Genomic DNA, 22,885 nt, shown 5'->3' on the forward strand with positions numbered 1-22,885 from the left:
ATTTCAGGCTTTTAACCCTATCTAACCTTTTGCCAATGCCATAGTGGTAGAAGTCATTCTCTTACGAGACATGCTCTACACGGCCAAAGGCTACATACCAATCCACTGTGAATCTAAGTCCTTTCACTAATCACATGGCCAAAGGTACAGCTTTGCTATCAAAATAGCACGAAATAATAACACAGGAAAATAACATGGAAAAGCACATAGCATATACAACACATAACATACAATTGTTCCTATATATTGAACTCACTGTGAAATAACCGAAGGTTAAAATAGCAATTTGGGCAGCACTTCATTCAAATAAATAAGTTTCTTCGATGAAAATCGGGAGCTTTATTGAAAATCGGGCCTTACGAGGGTTGAGCTTCAAAACCGAAAAGATAAATTTTTCGGGTCTTCGGGCACTTCAAAACGTTTTTTGGGTGTTGGGTATGATCCTGGGGCTTTGGGGAAGTTGAAATAGCTGTCTTCGGAACATCCTCCCCTAGCACTCGTAGTTGGTGATATCCGGATCTCAAGTCGATTTTTGAATAGAAGTTCGCCCCTTTAAGTTGGTTAAATAAATCGTCGATACGAGGCAACGGATAACGATTTTTGATGGTCAGTTTGTTGAGCTCCCTGTAGTCGATGCACATACGAAACGATCTGTCTTTCTTCTTGACGAACAAGACTGGAGCTCCCCAGGGTGAGAAGCTTTGTCTTATAAAGCCCTTGCTGAGCAGTTCGTTAAGTTGACAGGACAGTTCTTGCATCTCTGCAGGTGCTAGACGATAGGGCGATTTGGCTACGAGAGTAGCCCCTGGTACTAAGTCGATTCTGAACTTGACTTGACGTTGCAGAGGTAATCCTGGAAGTTCTTCTGGAAAGATGTCGGGAAAGTCACGTACTACTGGAATGTTCTGAATGTCCTTCGTTTCTTGGCTCACATCGACCACATGAGCAAGGAATACTCGACATTCCTTTCGCAAGAATTTCTGAGCTTGAATGCTCGAGATGATACGAAGGTTCGTGCCGGGTTTGTCGCCATAAACCACTAGGGTTTCGCCAGACGACAGATTAAGGCGAACAGCCTTTTCGTAACACATGATGTCGGCATGATGAAGACTCAACCAATCCATGCCGATAATGATATCAAAACTTCTAATTAAGACTGGCATGAGATCAATCGAAAATGAATGGCTATCTAAAGTTAGGGTACACCCTATGAATATACTGCTAGTGCTCTTTGTCTTGCCATTAGCCATTTCTACAGTGAACGGTTCTTTAAGTGCTCGTGATTTTTGCTTAAGTAAATGAGCAAATTTTTGGTTCACGAAACTCCTCTCCGCTCCACTATCAAATAGAATGCATGCATAAGAGCTATCAAGGAGAAACATACCCGTGACCACAGTGGGGTCGGCAACCGCTTCCTCATGGCCTATGGCCAGAACTCTTGCCACTCCACCAGCAAACCCTGCCTTCGGGCAATTCCTTTTGAAGTGGCCTACCTCGCCACATCCGTAGCAAGTTTGGCCCACTCCAACACCGGGGACTTGGTTGATTGGCTTCGCCGGATCCTTACAGAAACGATCAGTGTGCCCCTTCCCATTGCAGTTCAAACACTGCATTTCTCCGCAGGCACCAACGTGGTGGAAGTTGCATTTGTTGCACTTGGGCAAACTTCCAGCGTACTGCTTTATCGGAGCAGCAACGGCAGGTGCTATCGCAGCTTGAATTGCCATGACCTGCTGCTTCTTGTCAGCCCTCGTCTTCTTTTTGTCCTCCCAAAACTTCCGTTTGGGTCAGCGGTTTTGGAAGGTTCTGAGATGGCCAGGGTTGTTGTTGCGGTCGGGGTACGAACCCCATGATCTATGAGCCGTTGTGCCAATCGCTTGTCACTATCAAATGTAGTGGGGTTTAAAGCCAACACATTTCCCTGGAATGGAGGCACCAGCCCCCATATGTATCTTTCGATCTTCTTTCCCTTGGTATGAACCATGTTGGGATAGAGGGCCACCAGTTCACAGAACCTGGCGGTGTAGGCAACTACGTTGGAGCCCTTCATGGTTAGGCTCCACAGTTCTTTGTAACAGCCCGGAATTCCAGGTATTGTTATATTTATGATTTTGGGTGTTTTAAGAGGGGACTCGGCGAGTTGGAGCTCAGACTCGCCGAGTAGGATCGCGGATCTGGTCGCGGGTTCGCGACTGGACTCGACGAGTCGGGGCATAGACTCGGCGAGTCCGCGCTGTTTAGCGAAACCCTAACCGTCCAGGTTTGGGACATATATAAGGGGCCTTATGGCCGTCATTGTTCACCCTAGTCCTGTGAGTGAAACCCTAATTCGATTGTGAGCATCTGGAGCAAGGTAGAAGACCATTATTGATCTTGGAAGTGTTATTTTGCAAGGAGGAGGAGGCTTGGTTAAGGGAACAGCAAGAGGAGCCACATTCTGAGGATTGGGGACACAGAGCAACGTTGTTCAGGTATTATTTTCGAGTTGCATTCTTCTATGTTGATGTGTATATGGATTTAGGGTTTATTGAACCCTTTTGTGGCTAGATTGAGTGTTTCCTTAGTCCCCCAAGCGATTGGAACCCTATATTGGGACCCTTGGAAGTCCAGAATGTCCCATGCCTGAGTATTTCGGGAATCAATGGAGGTTTTGGATTGGAATCCTTATGCCTTAGGTCAAAACGTAAATTATGAGTCATGGGGTGTATTATGAGCACCGAAATGAGGACTTTACGTGGTGAATCAGTCTAGGAAGGCCAGACCTATGAATGGTCGGAGCAGATCTGACCTTAGAAAGCAGTTTGAGCGGTTGCATGGCATGGACTCGCCGAGTCCGATGAACAGACTCGGCGAGTAGCTTGAAGATTAACTGGGACTCGCCGAGTTGTTCTTCAAACTCGGCGAGTTGAGTCGGGGTGGCCCCGCGATTCTTCCAGGAGGAACTCGTCGAGTCAAGGGGGATACTCGACGAGTAGAAAGGGAATATTAAAGAATTGGTGAGGACGTCTAGACTCGCCGAGTCGCCCTAGCACTTGCCGAGTCCGGTCAAGTTGACCGTTGACCGTTGACCGTTGACCAGGGTTGACCTATGGTTGACTTCTTAGGGATAGTCAAACTTAGAAGATAAAAGTGTTAATAAGATATGTATGATGTTATAGGGAGATTGTAGCTCGGCGGATCGAGCACGAGTGACTTCGGGATTTGCTAGCCTTCAATATTCACGAGGTGAGTCTTCTCACTATACCGTACCCGGAAGGGTTTGACTGTGTGACCGGAAGGTCGGATATGATATGTGATATATGTGCTAAATGTGATAAGTTAATTGTTATGCGTGCTATGTATGTTTATGTGGGCCGGAAGGCAATATGTTATGGGCCGGAAGACGATTATGTTATGGGCCGGAAGGCGTTGTGTTGTGGACCGTAAGGTTGGCGTGGGTAGGACCGGAAGGTTTACCCAGCAGGGACGGAAGTCCCCTGAGACACAGGGACCGGAAGGTCAGGGCCTGGAAAGGCGTATGTGCGTAAGTTGTATTTTGGGGAACTCACTAAGCATTTATGCTTACAGTTGTTATGTATGTGTTTCAGGTACTAGCGAGGACCGTGGGAAGGCGCCGGCGTGATCTGTACACACTGATAGATGTTTTGTGATCTTGGGATTCATATGATTTGTATTTTGACATGACACTTGGAATTTTTATGCCTTGTTTGAATGAAAATACTTTATTTTGAAATGAGAAATTTGTTTGAAAATTTACGTTGTTACATTCTTCCTCCAGATTCTGGATCTCACCCATCGGGCAGTACTCCTCAATCATGAGGTCTTTCAAAGTTTCCCATCCCATAGCATTAGCCACTATGAGAGATAGTGACTTAACATGGCTATTCCACCATGTTAGGGCTTTTGTTTAAAAGGTGCATGCAGCAAACTTGACCTTGCTCTCCTCTGGACAGGAGCAGATTTCGAAAACCGATTCGGTTTTCTCGAACCATTGCGAGAGGGCAATGACTCCGCCAGTCCCTTTGAAGGACAATGGCTTGCTGTTGATGAAGTCCTTGTAGGAGCACTCTTTCAAGCGCACAAGGATTTCACCATGAGTAGATAGGACAGGGGTTCCTCCTCCAATGGAACCGGATGTATGATATTGAGCCATGGCTGTAGCCACAGCTGCAGCTACAGCAGCATTTAGAGTGGTCGTGTCAAACTGAGGAGTAGGTGGTGTTGGTGCGGGAGGATTGCGTCTTGGTGATTTACGTGGAGGCATCTTTGAACTATAAGTTTACAAAGATGAAGATATTGATAAGAAATCGATAGGAAAACTTGATGAGAATGATTCATGGACTAACTCTTCATAGCCCAACAGTACGATTGAATGTAGATCTATAACTAATAGATGATAACATTTGGATAATAATTCCCATGAAACTAGGTACCTGTTAATATTACTGGAATTATAGATGTAACAAGTTCGGGAAAAATGGCCAACAGAAGGAGGCCTTAGATCAACCAAAATGGGAAAATTTTGACAGGGCTACAACCTAACCAAGACCTAACAGGCCTAAGATTTACAAAGATAGGGAATTAGACCAGAGTTTTACATAACTAGGTTATATCCAAAAGAGAGAAGTTGATGAGAATCTATCGGCGACGAGAACTACCAGAGTGATTTCTTGACTCCGAAAGAAGACGTTATATTTCCATCACGCGCCTATCAGATCTTGCTTGTTGAGCTCGAAGTTCCCTGACTTCAGCTTGGGTTTCAGTGAGTTCCCTCTGAAGAGCTGCATTGTGGACCAGAGTCCTTTCATGAGCGGAGTCTAGCTGGTAAATGCAGACTGTCTTAACGCCAGAGTTGGCATCAATCTCCATGACTCGGCCGATAGCTGCTCGACCCTGCTCTGTGTTCCGAGAAATCCTACGAACTATGATGGGTAGGACTCTGTCAGCTGAACCTCCCTCGGTGAGGTTGTAGAAGCTTTTGTCTCCGTTGTAGGGAATAGGTTGCCCTTGTTCCTGACTCCATCTATTCAGGTTTGTGGCCCACAGGGGTGTGGGTCCTTGAAATGATGGACGAGGGTTCGGGTTTTGAACAGCTGGGTGTAGGTTGTTGACTTCTAGCTCTGAGTCAGAACCATCAGAAAAGCCTTCAGCTTCATGATCATCCAAAGGGATTGGGTGATCATCTTCTGGTTCCTCTTCCAGCCATCCTGCATTGCCGTGGTTGGGGTAGTACGGGTCTCTGGGAAGATGGAATCCAGACATTGTATCTACGCGAGAAGAGAGGTATAAGAATCTAGCACATAAGTAGCTTATAGTAACACAAAATACTCCTATAGTATTTTAGGTTTAGGTTCTATTGTTCTCGTTGTGGTATTGTAGGTAAGTTTTTAGACTTGTTGCAACCTCACAACCACACTTAGGCACATGCTAGTTAACCCTCGGATAATATAGTTGATCAGGCTATATATTCCCAGTTTTGACTATATGTCTCTAAGTCTACTTGTGCTGCCCAACAATCGTAATACTTTCGTACTGTCCTAGTGACACTGATTTTAGTATGAATGCAGGCACGTATACTTAATTAAATATTTTATTATTTAAAGTATAAACTCTTGGTCAGAGTATTTTAATCCCATTGTATTTATATTCTGCATATCTTTTATGGGTTGATATACTCAATTCACTATAAACAATGCTCTGATACCAATCTGTCACACCCCAAAACCATGAACGACGGAAATGTTCTGGGGTGGAGGACGTCATGTACAGTATCACAACAATTAATAGTAGTAAACAAGCAACAACATCATCCATTTCATTAATAATATAATTTCATACAAGTGAGTTCTGTCAAGTTATATAGACACCAAAAATATATATATCAAAATAAAAGATGAGTCTTGAACGAGCTCCATCTTCTCAAAACCTGGCACCGGTACCTGTCTACTAGTAACCTGAGAATACAAGTTATTTTGAAAGAGAGGATCAACTTTAAAGCTGGTGAGATCATAAGTATATTAGTGTCTGTATTTGTATGAAAGTATTTGTAAGATGTGTTGTAAGATGTTTTGTAAGATGTTTTGAACTCTCCTAGAAAACCCTATGTTTCCTACTAAAAGTAGTCTTCTACCAAGACATCTAGTGTCTATGTGTGTGTCTCTTGTAAGAGTGTGTATTTTCCCAATTTTGAATATCATTTATCAAAAATATAGTTTTTTACATTATCGTGCATCGTGTGAATGTTCACGAAGTGAATGTAATGAGAAAAATATTATAGTACTGTAGTGTCATATTTAGTAACTACTGTTGTACTAACTACCTTAAACCAATTGTAATTTAAAGTACCATGTATTCGGCATGTATCATATTACCCACTCAATAGAAAAACGACGATGTAAGACGTCGTAAGAAATGACATTTGGCACTCATAGACTTGCAAGTCCCACTGTAGCGAGCAGCAAGGTGTAGGATAGTCAATCTAGTATAGATCTATATGCAAACTCATACGCTCCCCAATTAAGGAGATTCTAGTTACAAAAACGGTCATGGCAGGTAGTGCCATGCCCCGTTTAGTGGCTCACATAACTGCATGAATGTATACGTAATGTATGTGCTAGCTGTATTGTGTGTTCTTTCTCTGTCTAGCCTGTATATATTGTAATGTTCTGCATGTACTAGTTGTATTGTGTGTTCTTTCTCTATCTAGCAAGTATTGAAATGTACTATGTGTACTAGTTGTATTGACTCATGAATGAACTGACGCTTTGTATGATTCATTGTTCTAGTAATAGTATTAGTAACTTCCTAAACTACGCCTATCGTAGTTTACTAGTAATATGACTTGTACGTATGAACATGAATGTATACCCTTGCTACCCAAGGGTATTGAATTGACTGATAGAACTTTTATGTCTATATATGTATACATAATATATAACTAATATTTAGACGACCTTCGGACGAATAAACGATGCCCTAAAGCCACATCCCAACGAGGAAAAGGAGATAAAGCGAGCTAGTCTTCCTAAGTCCTTTAAACATTAATTATATAACTATACATACATAGGCATGCATTTGACAGTATAAAAGTATAAAAAGAGTTTAAGTAAAAGTATTTGACAAGCAAAAGAGTTTGTAAAATAGTTTGAAGCAAAACAGTTTGATAACACAGTTTGAAAAGTAAGAAAACCACTTCTTTGGTAGTTATTAATCACATATGATTGATATAATAACTATAATTGTTCAACTTGTATCCCCCCCCCCCCCCATAAAAGTATTTAAAAACGTTTAAAAGGTTAAATAAGGGGTATGAACTCACCTGTAGTGAGTGGTATGGATGAACTGATGAAATAGGATTGCTAGGTGTCAAGTGAAGACTTGCACACCCTCAAAGATCCTAGTTAACATATGTGATAACCCGATATTTCGACTCTATGTAATGACCTAAAAAGTCAAGTATTGTAACCACTTTTGAAATAATGAAATTAACTTCGAAAATAAAATGTACAAAAGTCTCTATTGGGTTACCTACTATGCTAGACATTGTGTCAAGGTTTACAGAAACACTAAGAACGCTAAAATCCGAGTTATAACGAAGAAGTTATGACCATTCTAAGATTTCCAACAAAAAACCAGCAACACCGATTAAACAAAAAACGCGAAGTTACAATACAATAGTTTTTAGCTTTAAGTATCTAAATGAAAGTTGTAGATATCGTTAAACCGTAAACGTACGTAAAAAGAACGTCCAAATCTGACTTCGTATGAGGAAGTTATGATTTTTCCAAGATCTGGATATAGTAGTAGACAGCTAAAAACTCGAAATTGAGATCGAGAGGCTTTTGGCCGAAACAACCTAAATGAGAATCGAAGGTCTCAACAATAGTAGCGCAACGGTGAAAATTCTGACGAAAACGGACATCGGATGAAGAAGTTATGGATTTTTAACGGACTTTTTGTGTCCCGGCCCGTTAAAAATAATATAATAAAAATAAAGTCAAAACTAGCCGACGGAGTCTAAACGAGAGTTGTAGAGCCTTTTCACACCTACGCTTACATATATAGAACATCGAAATCGGAGCTCGTACGCGGAAGATACGGACTTTACAAGTTTAAGGCACGAAAAACGAAGCTGTCAGGTGCCTCACGAGGTGAGTTTCTGACTGATGTGTTCCAGCGTGTCAGCCACGTCCAATCATCGAAGAGGATCAGGCTAAGCCTCACGACGTGAGACACCCAAAACTCACAACGTGAGACCCCAAAACTCAGCCTATAAATAGAAACTGATGGTTTCGAGTTCTAGTGCTCAATTCTCTCTTCTCTTGTGCTGAAACTCTGCTTCTAAGCCGCCGAGACCCTCCTGAAGCCCCGGTGTTCACGTACAAGTCCCGAAGGAAGGTTTTGCATTCCCGAGATTCCCAAGAATCCCGAGAAAATCGACTTTCACAAGCCGAAGTTCTGCTCAATTTTCATCTCATTATCTTCAATCAACCAAGTGAGTTCATACCCCTATAATCTACACTTTTAAATGTTTTATAAATGCTTTTATACGCTTTTAAGGGGGGGATACAAGTAAACATATGGTTATTATCGTGTGTTACATAAAAGTTTCATTATACACTTTTTATCAAGTGAATCATATGTGATTCATAACTACTATATGGAAACTTTCGTACGCAAAATATATCACGATAATATCTTGTCTTTTGAAATGAAATATGTTGTTATATATATACAAAATAAACACTATGTTTATACTTTAAGTATATGTGATCATTTATGGCACTACAGAAGTTATACTTTTCATAACAAGTGAGCATTACACTAGGGTTTACTATACAAACGAAACACACATTTTGAGAAACTATAATAGATATAGTTTACGAGAAAATCATGAACATTTACATACTAACGAATACTATATCAAGGAAATACTTTCATATACAAGAACAAATGGACATTTTCATACGTAAATCTGTTTTATACTAAGTTTTGTGAGACATTTCACGTACTTTCGAGTATGCATTTTAAGTCCTGTATTATATACCATAATCCCTTGTAGGCTGAGCGTGATACTTGTATATAGATCTATACGGGATTGACAATCTCACACCTAAGCTGTTAGCTACAGCTAGGCCGACAGGCCTGGGGTGACAAATGTCATGACTTTCCAACGCCTAAAGAACGTTGTTATAGGCATCCTGGTCAAATAGCATGGTTATAAGACTCACATGGAGTATTAAAAACACATTGATTTACGGGGTTTTTCAAATACTTTAGCGATTTATACACAAACCTACTATCTTAGGCATGAAAAGCACTATTGCATTGCAGTTTTGGAACAATTAAACTACCATCTACTATAGTAGAAAATATGGGATTTTCTAGGAACATTTAAACATGTACAATCCATTTTCATTGTATTTCATACAAACATTGTCACTAAATACTTATGAACTCACCAGCTTAAATGCTGACCTACTCTTTCAAAACTACTTGTATTTCTCAGGGATTCAGTAATACAGGTAAACTACTGCTTTTGAAGAAGGGACGCTGCGGCGTTAGTTTAATTTCATTTTGACATCATATTGTAATTTCTTTTGAAACAAGTACTTTTCTACAATGTAAACTTTCAAATTATATATATGATGGTTGTGTTACTTTCTTTACTATGTATTCAACTGTTTCGATACTACATGAAGTCATCCGCCCTCGAACGATTCCACCATTCTGTTTTGGGGGTGTGACAACATATAATAACACATATGTGTATCCAGTTAGTCTTTAAGCAACTAATTAACAAGGTTAAGACATCCTAAGACATGTTAAACACCTTGTATAAGTGTTATAAGTCCTAAGGGTTGCATCTAAGTGTTGTAGGACATTGCTATTGAGTTTAGGGTTCAAGGGAACCCCTTATTTGAGTTTATGGTTTTATGACCATAACCCATTGAGTTTACGGTCGTAAACTCATGAGTTTACGGTCGTAAACTCTTGCTTCTTTGACCATGTGTTGTTTTGAAGCTCTACAAGTCCTTAGAAGCATTTCTACTTGAAGTATAAGCCTATGGAAGTTATTAGGGCACCATTTCACTCCTAAATGGAGTTTACGGTCCTTAGACCATTTTCCTTTAGGTTTACGACCGTAAACCCATATGGTTTATGGTCTTTTGATGTTTTCAAGTGCTAAGATCATCAAGGAAAGGATCTATGCTAGTTTCCAAGACTTAGAAGGGACTAGGGCACACTTTGGCACCCTTTTTAGGGTTTACGGTTCAAGAACATCTTGGACCGTAAACACCTTGATCTTGGTGTTTCTTGGGTGATTCCTTGATATACGGAAGTGTAACAAGCCTTAAGATACTCTAGGATAGAAGTACTTACAAGATATAGGTTTGAAAAGGTGCTAAAAGTCCAAGAACACTAGTGTGTGTTCTTGGTGTTCTTGGTGAAACTTGAAGATCTAACCTTTTGGAATGATTTCACGGATGGAAGTGTGTTAAATCACTAGATTAAGTAATATATCAACTTCATAAGGCTAGAAACACTTACAAGTTGAAGATCAACGAGGAAAAGTCAGATGCTACTTGAGAGGATTTGAGTTCTAGCTTGAAATGGTGAAAAAGTGTGAAAATGGCTAAGTGCCATATATATAGTCACTAGGTTTTACGGTCCAAATACCATTTGGGCCGTAAACTCCAAACTCTTGGAGTTTTTGGAACATTATTGTTGCAAAATTAACCCTAGAGTATACTCTCTCCTAGTATCTCCCGAAGTACTAACTTAAAAAGACTCAAACTTATTCCAAAAAGCTTGAAAGTTAACAGAAACTGATCTGACTTCTATTGAATTGAAATGTTGTATAGAATAGAAATTTCGGGTTGTCACAAGGAAAATTCGTTTAAAATTCATAACTTCTTCATTCGACGTCCGTTTTCGTCTGTCTTTTTACCGTTGTACAACTATTGATGATACCTTCAATTCTCGTTTAGGTTGTGTCTGCTAAAACTCACTCGATCTTTATTTCGAGTTTTTAGCTGTGTAGTGTTATTCCGAAACTTAAAAAATCATAACTTCCTCATACAAAGTCAGATTTGGACGTTCTTTTTATGAAAATTCTCGGTTTAACGAATACTATGACTTACGATTAGATCACTAAAGCTAAAAAGTAGTTTATCGAAAACTCACTTTTTACGCTAAATAGTGTTTGTCGGTTTTGTTGTGAATCTTCGATTGGTCATAACTTCTTCGTTATAACTCGGATTTCGATGAGGTTTTCGCCTAAATGTTTCTAATGAGATTCTTTACAACTTTCAATAATAAAATTTTACTTATTTCATATTTTTTATTTATGTTAAATTTCAATATTTGACATTTGATTGGAATCTCATAAGACTTCCAATATTTTCCGAGTGATTCTAAACATAGTTTTACTTCATTTCTATTAAAAATTATCTGTTAGAACTCAACGCTCAATATCATATAATATTTCATAATATTTTTTTTATTATTTTTTTTAACTACAAAACATGATAATTGAGCGTGTATGTTACAGACGTAAATGGATGTAAAAGGTTATAATTGTTCACCTAATATGGTTGCTGCTATTTTGGTTTCTATCGTAAGGGGAGGATGTTTGAACCATTAGAAAAGTTGAAGTGTAGTCATGGAGTCGAAATGCTATTTGAAGAAAGAAAGTTTTAAATATGCATATCATAAAATAAAATGGTAAGAGTTCACACGTATTAGTGATGGTTACCAACAAAAGGTCGGTTTATCTTTCTTACTTGTGTGATTGTACTCTTGGGTCACTTTGTTTTTTAATTCACTTTTGATTATTCAAAAGGGCTTGATTTTGCAACAAGTCAAAAACTTATACTTGTTGTTTATATGAAACCATTATGATTTTGCAAATGTATTCAACTTTCTGTCGTGCGGGCACAAATTCTCTCAACACCATGTGGGTTTGTGAAGAATATTAATCTCCCCAAGTAATGTATACTTTGTGTTTAGTTTTTAGCTCTTGACTCTTTAGTTTTATATTTATGATATTTATGCGTTTTTGCATAAAAAACAGAGTGACTACACCCAAATATTTCATAAAGGACTTTATTTCGAGTTCCATCACGATTTTTATTTTCCTAATCCCATTTTAAGGTATGGGTTTTCGTTTATGACATCTTACAACAGGTAATAATCCAATACTACCGAAAACTAAAAGAGCTAGTCTAGTGGCATACTATAGGGAAACTATATCGTAACATAAAGAGGATATATATATATATATATATATATATATATATATATACTAGAGCACATAATATAGTGAGAAAACTCATCTAGATAATTTCTCATATGATTAACAGTTAACAGGACAATTCAACAGGTGTGCAACACGCCAATGAGGAGTTACCTTTAATAATGTAGTTTATTAATTACTATGGGAATCTGGTAATGAAAAGCTAGATCCTTTACTAGTCCCAATGAATACTGAGAGTTCTATCAAATAAGGATAATCCAAACAGGATAGTTTGGAGGCAGGACCATTTCAGCAAATAGCTTTTCTGAAATTCAACAACCAAGCCAATGAAACCATTCTAGAAACTTATCCTATAAGTATATCAACCAATACTATAACTATATTTACTAATAAATTTTATTTTCACATTCATAATAATGACTATGAATATAAATATAAGTTACACTTAAAGCGTAGTAAGTGTAGCCTAACTTACAGAGAGTTTCTAGTGAAAACCAGGATTTGTGCTAGAAGGGCTTCGATACCGAGCACTCCTATTAGTTGGGTTCTCCTTTGTCATAATAGCTTGCTAGTTAGATTCTTCAGAACCCTAAGAATACCTTAGAAGTTTGATTCTGGGGAGAGAGAGAGAGAGAGAGAGAGAGAGAGAGAGAGAGAGTTGGAAGGATTTGGTGTGGAGAAAGAAGGAACAAATGAGAGCTATTTATAGGGGGTTTTCTGGGGAGGCGCACCACGCACTTGGGTGCTACTGGAGGGTGCCACGTTTCGCCCTCTAGAAGTTGTGTGCGTCGCGCACTACACGCAATGCAAAATGTTGATCTTAAAAATCTCATAACTACTTCATACAAGCACCATTTGTTATGTTCTTTATATCCACGCGTAGTTATCGACGAGTTCTACAACTTACGTTTAGAATCTGTCGGGTAATTCTCACTTTATTTTTAATTTATTATTTTTTGAATGCTTAGACTACTATACTCCGTTTAAAATTCATATCTCTTTTATATGACATCTGTTCTCGACTGTCTTATATTGACATAATTGTATATACGAGATCTTCATCTCTCGTTTAGATTATTTCGGCTAACAATGGACCGATATTGATTTCGGTTTCTGAGTCGCGCACTGCTATACTGAAACTTCTAAAAATCATAACTTCCTCATACGAAGTCACATTTAGATGTTTTCTATATGCATGCTCTCATTTTTATGATTTATATGACTTTCTTTTAGATTGCTTAGGCTAATAAGTAACATATCTAAAATTCACTTTTACAGTACGTAGAGATGAGTTGGTTTAATCGCAGAACTTCGAAGAAGTAAAACTTCTTCGTACGAAGTCAGATTTAAGCATTATACATGTTTATGATGATTGCTTTGGCTAAAAGGTACTATATTGCTGTTGGATTATGTGTCTAAGCCCATAACTACAATTGGTATGTATTTGACCCGATAGTAGCATGGTCTTTTTGGGTTGCCTTCACCATAGCAACTTGATAGGATGAATTATGAGAAAGAGGTTGATAAATGATTTATTAATATATTATAATAACAATATATTAATTGAGAAATCATATTATTTAATTAGTATTGATCAGAAATTAATCTGGAATTAATTTAGTGATTAAAAGACACTGATTAAACGAACGGGGAATGATATTGCTAATCACTGATAATTACAATTAGGCTGATGGGTCACCTTGGAATAAGGTTGGATGAATTCTATGGGAAACCCATATAGAATTCGTCCAAGGAGTATTCTAGAAGGAGTCCATGGGCTGCTTAAGGATTAAGCATTCAAATTAGGGTTTCACCTAAAACCCTCGCAGCCATAATTATAAATAGACCCCATGGCTTTCAGATTTCGGCCTCCCTACGCTTCTAAGAGAACCCTAACCAAAAATCCTAGCCTCCATCTCTCTATCTTGTTCATCCAATTTCTAGTGGTGTTTGTGACTCCATTAGAGGTGCAGCAATTGAGGCACTAAGCTCTTGAAGGTCAAGATAAAGGAAAGGATTACTTGTTATTACTAGTTTACAAGAAAGGTATTCTTCTAACTTATGTTTATTCACTAAATCCAAAAATTGTATGCTAGATTAGGGATCTTGCTTTGGATAATTGAATTGCATGTATAACTTGAGAAAAAACCCAGATCCAAAGCAATTAGGGTTACATGTGCACCATAGGAATGTTGTAATGCTCAAAACCCATCAGTACTATCAGATCTTAGGGTGTTTTTATGTTATATTTGATGCATTTGTGAATTGTTCAAAACAAAAGGAAAATCAATTTTTGTTTCTGCCTTATGAACACGACGTGTTCATAGTGGAACACAACGTGTTGGTCCTCCACGACATGTTATGGCATGACACGACGTGGAGACCAGTTAGTTGGCAGTTTTTCATTTTTTGGCCTAAATTAGATTTAGATAATTACCATAAGTTGTCTTACTAATTAAAATTCGAAGTTTCTGTTATGGTATTAATTATCCTTATCTAATTGGAAGATTATGATCAAATTTTGAGACAATGTTTAAAATTATATGATTAGTTTAAATTATTTAAAATTTGATCTAGAAGTTTGGAAAAGTTTCAAAACTTGCCCTTAATTTTTGGAACTTAAAATTTGATTAAAAGTTTTAATTTTGAAATACTAAATTCTAAAACCCTAGTGTTTTAATTGTTTAAAATACAACCCTTATACTATTATAATATTAAAATCTTAATACGCACATATATATGTATAAGATAAGTCGGTCTTACCGTTAGTATGCCTCATTCACGAAGCCGATCTCTAAGGGGGTATAAGGAAACTGCCTATAAAATGGTAGTTGAATGGGTGTCCACTCTCACCCACTGCTTCCTTGATTGGTGGAGGGTCGTTAGCCGAACGGGTAGGACAGGACATTAATTTCTCATTAATAAGTATAATGAAAGTTATAAAGTAACTAAATGTTTTTATAAATTCCCAATCTTACTTACTTTAGTATAAATGTGAAAATGATGTTATTCCATGAAATTGCACTCTGCACCTTGTCAAAGTCGTTAGTGGAGCGTGTGTGGTTAACCGGCACACTAACTTGGACTAACAAGGGTGGCGAAGCGTAGCTCGAGAATTATCATAGATCAATGGAGTGTGTGTGGTTAACCGGCACATTGATTAGGTGGTAAATGACTCGAGAGTGCCAAGCTAATTTGCATGGTTATTCACATCTTGTTTGTGATCCTTGGTATCCCAGTCACAAACTTGAAGGGTATAATCGAGATTAAACATACCATTGAAAAGTTCAATGAATCTCAAAAGAATCTAGGAATTTCATTTCAATTAAAACCTAATTTTTCATTTCCTTTTTCGTGGTGGAATTGGTAAATCGTCCTTTACCTACCTTCATATAATTTGCAATTAGATTACGACATCCCTATTCCGAATTGTGAATTATAGTGTTGGGTCCTAGCTTTAATATTTCATTTAGGTGTTATATTAAGGATTGCTTGTCTAATCTAAACTTTGTTTCTTTTCTTTTTCAGATGGCTGGTTCAAACAACTCTTCTTGCTCGAACTCCTCAAGCTCTTTTTCTCTTATGAACGTTTGTGGGAGGATCACCTTTGATGGGTCCAATTTCAATGTTGGATCCGCAACATTCGCATGGCCCTTCGATACAAGGAGAAATAATACGTCCTCGACAAAAAGCTCAAATAAATAGATGAAACCAAAGCTTCTGCTGAAGAAATAGCTGAGTATAGGGCTCACGAAAAAGACGCAACAAAGGTGTCGTGTATAATGGTAGCCACTATGACTCCTGAGATCCAGCGGTTCTACGAGGACTATTGGCCTTACGAGATCTGCCAAGATTTGATAAAAAAAAAGTACCATCAAAGTGCACATCAAGAAAGGTTCGAGATTGTCGCCTCATTGATAACGACCAAGTTGAAAGATGGAGAGTCCATCACAAGCCACTTGCAAAGTATGCAAAGGTATGTGGATCGTCTGCTCAAGTTGAATCAACTTTGACGAAGAGTTGGCGATTGATATCATTCTCCAGTCTTTTCCTCCTTGTTATGATCAGTTCAAGATGACTTATCATATGAACAAAGAGGAAGTCACCTTGAGCAAACTTCAAGGTCTATTGAGAACTGTTGAAAGTGGACTGAAAGGAAAAGTTGTCGAGTCCACTCCTAATGCTGCTGCCCCCATCCTCGCTATAGGAAATGGAAAAAGGAAGAAGAGGAAAGCTCCCTCAAAGATCCACAAGGTAAAGTCCCATGATGGATCCTCCTCAAATGGATCCAAAGGTAAAGTCGGTTCTTCCACTCCCTCATCCGATTCTAAAGAAGCAACGTGCTTCTACTGTCACGAGAAGGGGCATTAGAAAAGAAGTTGCCCAAAATATTTGCAGGACATCAAGGATGGGAAGATAAAGACCTCCTTCACAGGTATTTATACTATTCAATCTAATAACTCTTCACATGCAAGTTCTTTGGTCCTTGATATAGAATGTGGTTTTCACATTTGTTTTGATTTCCAGGGGCTAAGAAGAAGTAGGGATGTGGAGCATGGGAAGATGAACTTGATAATGGGGAATAGGAAATCGTCGCCTATCACTAAGATTGGGATTTACTCTTTAGTGCTTAGTAGTGGGTTAGGTTTAGAGTTGAATGATTGTTGCTAGTCGTCAGAGATGACGAGGAATATTATTTCGTTTCATGGTTTGTACAAACAAGGTTTTAGATTTTCATTTAATAATGAAATTGGTTCTATTGATGCTTTCTATAATGGTACTTTATATTTTGAAGCATTGCCTTGTAATGGTGTATATGAAATTGTGATGGTTGTAGACAACTAAGGAAGTAATGTGTTGCATATCAATTCGTCTAATGGTTTAGACAAGGCATGCTTGTGTCATTGTCGTCTTGGACATATCAACAAGAAGTGCATAGCCCAACTCCAACAGGATGGAGTCTTGGAGTCATTTGACCTAAAGTCAGATGACACGTCCGGATCTTGTTTACTTGGAAAGATGACTAAATCAACTTTCATCGGCACTTATGAAAGAGGTGAGGGGTTGTTGGATCTCATACACACCGATGTGTGTAGGCCCTTCAGATCCAAGGGATGCTAATTGCTTCTATGTTACAATTACCAATAGTTATAGCATATATAGGTATATATACTTAATCAAGCACAAGTCGGAAAACTTTGAAAAGTTTGAAGAGTTTAAACAAGAAGTGGAGAATCAATTGGGCAGGAAGATAAAGATGCTCAGATCCGATAGGGGTGGTAAGTATCTTACTATCGAGTTCCACGACTATCTTAAGGAATGTGGAATTGCTTCACAATTGACGCCGCCTAGGACATCGCAGCTCAATGGTGTGGCTTAGAGGCGCAATAGAACCTTGTTGGACATGGTACGTTCCATGATGAGTCGGGCTTCGTTACCTATCTCATTTTTTGGGGTATGCCTTAGAGACTGCCACCCATATCCTTAATCTAGTCCCAACTAAGAAGGTTGCCAAAACACCTCACAAGATGTGGATAAGGAAGGTTCCCTCGTTAGCACATATAAAGGTTTAGGGTCACGAGGCTTTCGTAAGACGAGAGATTCATGACAAACTTGAACCTCACAGTGAGTTGTGTATTTTCGCCGGCTACCCACATAAATATTTTGGATATCTTTTCTACAAACCTAGTGACAACGTGGTCTTCGTAGCAAGGAGAGGGGTTTTCCACGAGAGAGAACTTATATGCCAAGAGGACAATGGGAGGAAAATTAATCTTGAAGAGCTTCAAGAATCAAGAGATGAAGGAACCTCTAAAACTAGCACTCAACTTGAGGAAGAGATTCCTGCTGAACTAGTTGACGAGTCCTTACCTCTAATACGTTCCAGTAGAGTTAGTGTTCCACCTATGTTGTATGGTTTCCATATAACTGCTGAAGGTGATATGTTTATCAATGATAGTACATTAATAAATTTGGATGAACCTAGCAACTACAAGGAAACCATGGCGGACCCAGAGTCTGCAAAGTGGAAGGAGGCTATGGACAACGAGATTCAGTCCATGTACGACAATCAAGTTTGGAACTTGGTTGACAATGTACCAGGTTACAAGACAGTCGGGTGCAAGTGGATCTCCAAGAATAAGACCGAGATGGATGGGAAAATGCATACATTCAAGGCACGATTGGTTGCGAAGGGCTATACTCAGACCCTTGGGGTTGACTATGATGAGAAATTTTCACCAGTGGCCAAGATCAAGTCTATTAGGGTTATGTTGGCCATTGTTGCGTTTCATGATTATGAAATTTGGCAGATGGATGTCAAAACCGCTTTCCTTAACGGGAAGCTGACTGATATGTTTACATGTGTTAGACAGAAGGATTTTTAGATGCCAAATACCCCAATAGAGTGTGCAAGCTTAAGAAAATCCATTTATGGATTGAAACAAGCGTCTCGCAGATGGAATCATTGTTTCGATGAAAAAGTCAAAGAGTTTGGATTTTCGAGAAACCTCTGAAAGTACAACTCAAATGGATTGGAGTAACCTATATTTATAATACCAAGCATATGGGACCATAATAACATAATATCAAGCCCAAAACAAGATCTAAGTATAACTTTAGCAAGTTCATAACTTTATACCTCCAAGTGATGTTAAATGATGATGTGATTATGGATCTAAGGTGCTTCACTCCTCCAAGATGGTCTCTACTTCCTTCTTTTTTCTTCAAAGGCACAAAACACACACAAGCTCAAAATGATCACAAAGTAGATTAGGGTTTGCAAAAACATTTTGAGAGGATGGAGGCTGATGAAAGGAACCAGGTTTGAGAGTTAATGAAGAATAAAGAGGGTCCAAACCCTAAATATTAGGGTTTGGGACTTCACCCCATACGCCCAGTGTACGAAAACGTACGTCCAACATACATGGATCCGCACCACAATTCCAAAAATGGTAATAGTAGTCCCTCATAGCCACAAATCTTACATTTTAAGGACCAAAATGTAATAAATATCAATATAAGGGTCAAAAGTGAAAGTACCTCAAAACAAGATGTTACAAATTGTGTCTGAGATCCCTATACATCTTTGTAGCCCATCGATAGACCGAGAACCTAGACTTGTGCGCCTCATCCGTCAATATTTGTCGGGTTCTACCAGCATATAGGACCCATACTTTGTCGTGCAGGGTTATCAATCCATGATTTTTTATGTCAAAAGATGATATTTGCCCCATAATCCTCTCACTTTTTTGGTTCTCTTCCATGATTGTTTCACTCTGAGCTTGCTTGATCATTTCTAGTACTGGGGTGATTATCGTTATCCTTAAGCATATTCCCTTAATTGGCGTATGTAACAACCCAAAATCTCAATAAAAATTTTCATTTTTAAATAGAAAATTCCATTTCCATAAGTTATAAAATTTCAATCACGACTGTTTTCAAATCCAAAACATCAGAAAAATTATTCATAAAATTAGAGTGTCCCTAAACAAATTGCCAGAGAGTGCATGGCGTGCCATCAAGCTAGGCCCTTGTCCCTAGATCCTAAAGTACCTGAAACAACCAACAAACTATAAGTTAGTGCTTAGTGAGTTCCCCGAAGCATACCTCATATAATCCACATAATCATATAATCCATAACAATCCCATAAGCCATGCATATAACCATATAAGCATGTCGTGGGCTCCCCCTAAGGTCTTACACCTATGTGTCATGGGCTCCCCCCATGGCTTTTACCTGGAATGTCATGGGCTCCCCCATATGGTCTGATATCTAAGTGTCATGGGCTCCCCCATGGTCTTTACCTAAAATTCCATGGGCTCCCCCACATGATCTGATATCCAAGTGTCACGGGCCCCCCACGGGGTCTTCCATGCAAGTATCATAAAGACAACTAGCATACCACATACCATATAATCACTAGCTTACCACATTATCACATAATGGGCCGGCCTTGGTGCCTTCGACCCATTGGTATGGTGAGGAGACTCACCTCTTAAGAAATGTTGAGCTGATAAGATAAGTGCCAACTCACAGCTCCAACTCAACTACCTAAAACCATCATGAGACTAACGTTGTCAAAATCCAAAATACCAAAAATACCCTCAAAGTCAAACTTGATCAACCACGGTCAAGGTCAATAGTCCATGTTGACCCCAACTCATTGAGTGCATCTAGAAACTCATCAAGTTCCTTCAATTCTCAGAGGATTTGGAAAACCCTAGTCACCTCGTCGAGTTATCTTATCAACTCGTCAAGTTTGAACAGTATCCAGAAGATCGGGAAAACCTCGAGCCAACTCGTCGAGTTCCCTAGTCTGTCAACCCACTTAATGCATTAAGCCCTTTTTCTTAAACCCAAAGGTTCCAAGCTTTAGATCCCAAAACCATAGAGACGTCTAGGAGGGTAAAGTTTCCAACTTTACCCCCAGAGATCGTCCAATAAGCTTTAGACCCAAAACCTAACTCCTTTGAAGATGGTCTTGACCCAAAAAGCCTCTAACTCTTTGCTTCAACGTTTCCTATTGCAAATTTGAGGTTCTAAGGTGGTTTAATCACGTAAAGTTTCTAACTTTACATCCATGCATGGCATTAAGGGGGATAAAATACTCCAATATGGCTTATTAAGAGATTTGGGCATAAGGGAAGACCATGACTCAATAAAAATTGCAACTTTACGTCCAAAGAGGCCATGGGGTGTCCAGATCTGGAGTCATAGCATCAAACCATGCCCAAGTCCAAGAATAGTCCCAAACTAGGCTAATAATGGCCATAAACTTTCATAGAAGAAGATCTAATAAATAAAAGGCCAAGGTTTCAACTTTATACCACAATGTAGTTGCAGAACTGGATGAAATCCTGGATCTACTACCTTCTCACACACACACACAAAAAGGTATAAGGCTCGAACTTGGGTTCCTCTGGACTGTAAAGATGAGGGAGGCCACAATGAGCCATAAGTTCTTTATATAGGGTGCAAAACCCAGAAAATTAGGGCTTTCCTTTCCAGCGTCTACTCTTCGAGTTGGGGCCTTCCAACTCGTCGAGCAGACCCTTCACCTCGAGTCCATAATGATCCATACTCGACAAGTTGGAGCTTCCAAGCTCGTTGAGTCCCAGTCCAAAACCACAAATGTTATAAAAATAAATTGTATCTGAAACAAGCATTACAGTGTAATAGTCGTCTTTTAACTTAATGCATCAGCTACTACGTTGGCCTTACCTGGGTGATAAAGGATTTTGCATTCGTAGTCTTTCACCACATCCAACCATCGACGATGTCTCATGTTCAAGTTGGGCTAATCCATTAGGTATCTCAAGCTTTTGTGGTCTGTGTAGATGGTGCATTGCACTCCATACAAGTAATGCCTCCAAATTTTGAGAGCAAATGTAACATCCCCCTCTGGCACGTATCACAATATTGCCCGCTTTGGGCCACTCGGCACGAGGACTTCCCAGGGGGTCACCCATCCTGGTACTACTCCCGCCCGAGCACGCTTAACTACAGAGTTCTTATGGGATCTACTGCCCTCACGGCTTTAAAACGCGTTCTAACAAGGAAGGTATCCACACCCCTTATAAGAAGTGTTTAGTTCTCCTTCCAAGCCGATGTGGGATCAGATCTAACCCACTTTCACAAATTGTAACGCCCGCAAATCCGGGCTAGTCAAATTAGAGGCAATAGGGGTCGAAAACGACTTTTCGAAAAAAGATTATTTAGAATAAATAATCTTAACCAATTTGTAGAATATGTCACAAGGTTTCCGTACATATAAAGAACGCCGAAATCCGAGTTATAACGAAAAAGTTATGACCCGTCGAAGTTTCGCGACAGAACCGGCACGGCACCGGGAAGCGTAAATAGTAAATTTTCGATAGAGCGAGATTTAGCCTTAGTGATCTAAACGAAAGTCGTAGAATATGCCAAACTAAGAACATCCATAAAAAGAACGCCCAAATCTGACTTCGTATGAAGAAGTTATGATTTTTTGAAGTTTCGAGCTAGCAGTGTACAACCCGAAATTCGAATATTAGATCGAGCAGTTTTTAGCCGACACGACCTGAACGAGAATCGAAGATCTCGTTAAGAGTAGTGTCACGAGAAAAAGATGGCCGAAAACGGATGTTGGATGAAGAAGTTATGAGGATTTAACGAACCAATCCTGTCCCGGCCCGTTAATAATATAAAATTTAAAATCGAGCCAAAATTAGCCGACGGAGTCTAAACGAAAGTTGTGGAGTACGTTCCTGCCTTTGTGTGGATATAAAGAACGTCGAAAACGGAGCTCGTATGCGAAAGTTACGAATTTTTAAAGTTTGTAGTCAAATTTGCGAAGCCTGTTGCTCTATTGATGACGTGGCAAAATCCTGACCGTTGCTTGCTGATCACGCCTCGCATCCGATGATCACCACGAAGTCTCGCTTATGCCCCGCGTCTGAAGCTGGGTACGCCCAGCATACTTGATCTTGTCCGGGTCCGAGAAGGGGTGCGAGCCAGCTGATGCGAAGCTGGCATTCTTATCCGAGGACTACGCCCCACGTAGCCTCCCTACGCCCAGCGTAATGACCGAAGCCTGGCACTATAAATAGAGGTGCGAAGTGCTCCGGATTTCACACACATTTCTC

This window comes from Lactuca serriola, chromosome 5, assembly GCF_051521515.1.
Source record: "Lactuca serriola cultivar US96UC23 chromosome 5, Lser_US96UC23_V15, whole genome shotgun sequence".
In the NCBI taxonomy this organism is placed as follows: domain Eukaryota; kingdom Viridiplantae; phylum Streptophyta; class Magnoliopsida; order Asterales; family Asteraceae; genus Lactuca; species Lactuca serriola.